Below are 6,000 nucleotides of genomic sequence, written 5' to 3'. Positions count from 1 at the left end.
AATGTGGAGAAGGAAATCTTCGATCCATACTGCGGGGTCTGTTGTGCCATCGTATGCTTCAATGTTTACGGGTTTGAACCCTTCTGGAAATTCATGATCCATCACTTCGTCAGTGAAGCAGAGGGGGTGTGCGGCGCCTCTATGCTGGGCTATGTGGCTACGCAGTTCGAATGAGTTGGGCTGGCTGTGTTCGGCCCGGCCGAACTTGTTGGTAGTGTGTTCGGCATGACAATTACCGTTACGTGTCTGGGCATGCACCCGCGATCCGTAGATCGATCTTGGCTGTCCTGCCTTGTTTTCCAAAATATCTCGCAGGTCTTGCCTGTTGCCCCGGTCCGTAGTGTATTGGCGTGGGGGTGCGGGCTGGTATTCGGGCTGATACGCCATTTTATCCCGGCCACGAGGTGGCCGGTCAGCCATGTGGCACTCGAGTCCATGTTCCTCGGCTGCCAGGACTTCAGTCCATCTGTCTGTGAGCAGGTCTTGATCAGCTTGGAGCTGCTGCTGCTTCTTTTTCAGGCTTCTCGCAGTGGCTATAGGCCGGCGCTTGAAGCGCTCCTGCTCTACAGGGTCCTCAGGCACGCCGAATTCGTTGTCGCCGAGGCTGATCTCATCTTCGGAGAGGGGCATGTAGTTGTCCTCCTCCGGATACCCGTCCGTCGCCTGTTCGTCTAGGCTGACCTGCCCGTCTTCCTGTTCGTCCTGCTCAAAGGTAGGCTCATCGGGGTTGTATTCATCGTCGGCACCATCCAGATTGCTTTCGTCTCCTGTGCTAGTATTGCTATGGCGGGGCTTGGAGCAGCGTCAATGACGCCCATGCTTTGCTTTCTTCCCTGAGGGGTTATCCTCCATTTCCTCATCGCCATTGGTTTCTTTCGGAGTGTCCACCATATATATATCATATGAGGAGGTGGCTGTCCAGCGCCTCGTGGGCGGTGGTTCCTGTTCATCTCTTGCATCGTCGTCCATACCGTCGATGTCTTCAGAGTCAAAGTCAAGCACGTCGGTCAAATCGTCGACCGTGGCAATGAAGTGGGTGGTGGGTGGGTAACGAATTCCCTCGTCGTCTGCTTCCCACTCGAGCCGGACATAGTTCGGCTGAGAGTTTCCTAACAAAGAGAGAGACCTTAATGAGTTCAGCATGTCGCCAAAGGGCGAGTGCTGGAAGATATCCGCAACGGTAAACTCCATTACCGGAGCCCAGTCGGAATCGGCAGGCTCGGTGGCGCGCGATCTGGGATCTACAGCCGGACACAAGTCCAGGGGTCCGGAGTCACAGGCTTCCTTGGGGGTGAAGCATGTGTTCGGCTCTACCGCCGATGAGTGTGCGGCCTCCGGGGCGGGGTCCATCCACCCGTCCTCGGATGACGCAATCTGCCCGGATTTAGGTCCGGGGCTCCTGTAGGTACGATATCCTGAGTGTTGTCCGACAGCAGGTCTAAACCGTGCTCATTGCGACTGTTCGGCGCTTCTGGTGCATGCCCGAATCCGTTGAAGATCAAGTCCACGCGGATGCCGGCCGTGTAGTTCAAGTTTCCGAACCTGACCTGATGGCCTGGGGCGTAGCTGTCGATCTGCTCCAGATGGCCAAGCGAATTGGCGCGCAGTGCGAAGCCGCCGAACACGAAGATCTGTCCGGGGAGGAAGGTTTCACCCTGGACCGCGTTGTTGTTGATGATTGAAGGAACCATCAAGCCTTGCAGCGACGGCACAGAGGAACTCTCAATGAAAGCACCAATGTCGGTGTCAAAACCGGCGGATCTCGGATAGGGGGTCCCGATCTATGCGTCTAAGGCTAATGGTAACAGGAGGCAAGGGACACGATGTTTTACCCAGGTCCGGGCCCTCTCGATGGAGGTAAAACCCTACTTCCTGCTTGATTGATCTTGATGGTATATGAGCATTACAAGAGTTGATCTACCACGAGATCATAGAGGCTAAACCCTAGGAGCTAGCCTATGATGATTATGAATGTCCCTATACGGACCAAAACCTCCGGTTTATATAGACACCGGAGGGGGCTAGGGTTTACACGGAGTCGGTTACAAAGAAGGAGATCTACTATCCGGATCGCCAAGCTTGTCTTCCACGCAAAGGAGAGTCCCATCCGGACACGGGACGAAGTCTTGAGTCTTGTATCTTCATGGTTCATCAGTCCGGCCAAAGTATATAGTCCGGCTGTCCGGATACCCCCTAATCCAGGACTCCCTCAAAGGGCCACTCAAAAATAAAAATTTGGGTCCGTCCAGTCTGGACCGCATACTCGACCGCCAATGCCAAATTCATGGCACCCCAGGAACGCCAGCCACCCATACCAATAGAGAATGCTGGGTCTTCAAACAAGCCAGCAGGGCAGGCGCCAAAAACAAAGATGGGGGTCCCAAAGCAATGATGGCGACGAAGAGCCCAGATCACCAAATACAGGAGGGCAAAAGAAATTTCCCCCGCAAATCCAAACGGTGAACGTGGTCAACAACACCCACATTCCCAACCCGGACCGGATGCGCACCCTTAGGGATGCCGACTTAACGGAACTAGTCGTCCCACAATATAAACTAGGGCCGGTCACCTTCAACCGCACGGATCGTCCGGTCAATGCGAATCAGGGCAATCCAGCCGCACTAGTCCTCGACCCAATAATTGACGGGTTCCACCTCAAACGAGTCCTTATGGACGGAGGCAGCAGTTTAAACCTGCTTTACCAGGACACAGTGCACAAAATGGGCATCGATTATTCGGTGATCAAACCCACTAAAGCCACTTTCAGAGGCATTATATCAGGTGTGGAAGCCAGCTGTACAGGCTCCATTGCCCTTGAGGTAGTCTTTGGATCACCAGACAATTACCGTACCGAAGAGTTAATCTTCGAAATCTTCCCTTTCCGCAGTGATTATCAGGCACTGCTCGGATGAACCGCGTTCGCTCGACTCAACGCGGTGCCACATTATGCCTACCATAAGCTCAAGATGCCCGGTCCACGCGGCGTCACCACGGTCAAGGGCAAGGCCGAACTTTCATTCGGCACCAACGAGTACACCGCTGTCTTAACAGCAGAAGCAACGAGCAGCACCTTGCAGCCAAACCTCGAGTCGACGGCCAAGCTCCCGGACACCGCCAAAGGATTCTGAACTACCTCGCGGCAGGATAGCCCGGCTCGTCCAGAGCTCAATTAAACACTCCAGCGAAGGCCGGGACAGGCCGCACACAGCGGCTCAACCGCTCTCCGGCACACAAACATTTCTTACATTTCCTTTGCAGGTTCACCTTTGCGCCGACCAGGACGGGCGATATGGAGGCAGCTCGAATGCGCAAGGGAATCCTTAGATATTCCCCGCGATGATCATCCGACTATACTCACACACAGCTTCTTCCCCCCTGGTCTCAGCAGGTTCCACAGTCATATTTCTTTTTTATCACATTACCTATACTCATACGCATCGACGTACTATTCAAATACAACATGTGGATTTATATGACGCTTTTCTGCTATTATTTCTTATTAAAATTCTCTTGTCAAGTGGCATCCGTACACTGCGATATGCCTTCAAACATGCCAGAGGCTTCGGTTTACCCATAATACGGCAATAAAGTCCGAACACCTTCACGGAAGTTCGGCACCCCGAACCTATAGCATTATATGCATCAGCTCCGAATCATGTCTTGGGTCAATAGTTGGGTTTGCCCGGCTCCCATGTTTTGGTACCTTACGTTCCGCTATATCGACTAAGGTAGCACTGGGAGAACTACTGCGATTGTGCCCCGGTTCTTCCGGACGAGCACCTCAGTAGAGAAAGCCGAAAACTGACTGTCATGATACGGCGAGAGCTGGTTAGCTGTTCGTGAGGTTGTAAAATCTTTAAGGATTTCTCCCGCATAATGCCATAACCAATGCAGCGTGCGATGGATCGGTTTTTCTTCCGATTAGGTGCTTATAGAGCCCCTCGTGCGGTCTTCCAAACACCAGGGGCTGCGCCTACCTTCCTAAAGCTCCTATGGCTAAGTGAGAGTGATAAAGACCTATAGTCCGATTGCCTGGTTCGTTGTGCTGAACACCTCCTTCGAAGGACCCAAAACTGGGATAAAGAGTGATCAGGTTTATCCCGAACACCCCCGTACTTCTTACGTGGGGGCAGAAGCCGACGATTGGCCAACTCTCAGGATTAATATATAAAACGGCCGCGTAGGAGGACAAACTTCTATATAATAGGCAATAAATAATATAAATGACCTTGTTCAAACATTACAAAGGACAACATGATTTGCATTCATGGAAATATAATGTCCTTGGTGCATAGCTCCGCTGCAAGGTAGGATCCTTTCAGGACACCCTCATAACATAACTCGGGCTTGAGGTGCTCCTTCCCCTCTTGTGGTCCTTCGGTCATCAGCTTTTCAGCATCCATCTTCCCCTAGTGCACCTTTGCGCGAGCGAAGGCCATTCGCGCACCCTCTATACAGACCGACCGCTTGATGACGTCAAGTCGAGGGCAGGCACCCACAAGCCGCTTCACGAGCCCGAAGTAGCTGGTTGGGATCGGCTCGGCAGGCCATAGCCGGATAATCAAATCCTTCATGGCTAGTTCCGCCGCCTTATGCAGTTCGATCAGATATTTTAGTTGATCGGCAAAGGGCACCGGATAATTCGGTGCCAAATACTGCGACCAGAAGAGCTTATCCGCAGTGTTCCTTTCTTTGGCTCGGTAGAATTGGGCAGCATCCGATATGCTACGGGGCAGTTCCACAAACACCCCTGGAGAAATCCGAACTCAAAATTAGAAACATGATTTTCTCCTCAAATACTTGATTTCCCTGGAAAAGAGCCTTACCCGATGTGATCTTCCTCGCCTCCTGGATCTCCTACAGGGCGCCTTGGGTTTCCCCCTGGGCATCGCACGCGGCCTGATGAGCCTTGGTGAGTTCGGATTCTTTCTCCATTAAACTCTGCTCCAAGGTCTCGCATTTCTTAACGGCCTCTTGAAGCTTCTACTCATCTTCAATAACCCTAGCCTCGTGCTTCTCACGAAGAGCCTGCTCTGCGGCTGCCTTTTCCTCGGCCTCGGCCACAGCCTTCTTAAGAGCCTCGACTTTGGTCACCGTCCCTAGAGAAATTCGTTCGCACCAAACGTGAACAAGGCTTGCGCCTACCTTGCTTATCTTCCAACTGCATTTTCAACTGGCCAAGTTCTTCTTTAACCGGCTCCAGACTTTGATTCAGTCTGGAGACCTTCGCAGTATGAGAGGCAGCTGCCGTTATAGACGCCTGCTTATAAAAAGAGAGATAGATGCATCAAGTGAGTCTTCCTGCGAACATAAATTTGATCCTCTGTCCGGTTCTTTCTTTCACCGAATAGTGTATCAGGGGCTACTATCCATACCATGACACTCTTCGAAACCTCATAAAACATACCTCAAAACCTTTTATAAGGCTGATACAGGCTTCATTCAGTCCACTCTCAGCAGACTGAATCTTCTCAGTCACCGCACCCATAAGGGCACGGAGTTCATCGACGATGCAGGCGCTCTTCAGCGCCGCCAACAAAGCATCCGACACCTCTGGTTGGACAGAGGTTGCCGGTGGAACAGGTACGCCCCCTCCAGCAGAAGGAGGCCGCCTGCTTGATCCTGGAGCTGTATTGGTCTCCGGAATTACATCCGGCTGGGAGCCGAATTCCAGATGGTCCCCGCCGTCAACTCCCATGGGAATCTTCTCCCTCATGTGTCTGGCCCCTGAAGTTTGACCTCCAGGCGCCGCCTTCACGATCTTTTCCTCCCCTCCTTGGCCGGGGTCCTTCTGGGACGAAGCCTCGGTGTTATTCACCTATTTGGGGGAAGGGGCCTTTTGGGGCGTCCCGCTCTCCATAGCATCCGAGCTCAGCGAATCCTCTGATGGGATTGTTTGGTACGGGACCTTGCCGGACTACAAAAAATATGGCTCAGGTTAAAATATTATGCCATGACGAGTCTGGATGCATAAACGTATTCGGACTTTATATACTCACG

Source organism: Triticum aestivum, chromosome 7D (genome assembly GCF_018294505.1).
Source record: "Triticum aestivum cultivar Chinese Spring chromosome 7D, IWGSC CS RefSeq v2.1, whole genome shotgun sequence".
Classification (NCBI taxonomy): Eukaryota; Viridiplantae; Streptophyta; class Magnoliopsida; order Poales; family Poaceae; genus Triticum; species Triticum aestivum.
The sequence above is the reverse complement of the archived record's forward strand: the minus strand, read 5'-3'. Positions refer to the sequence as shown.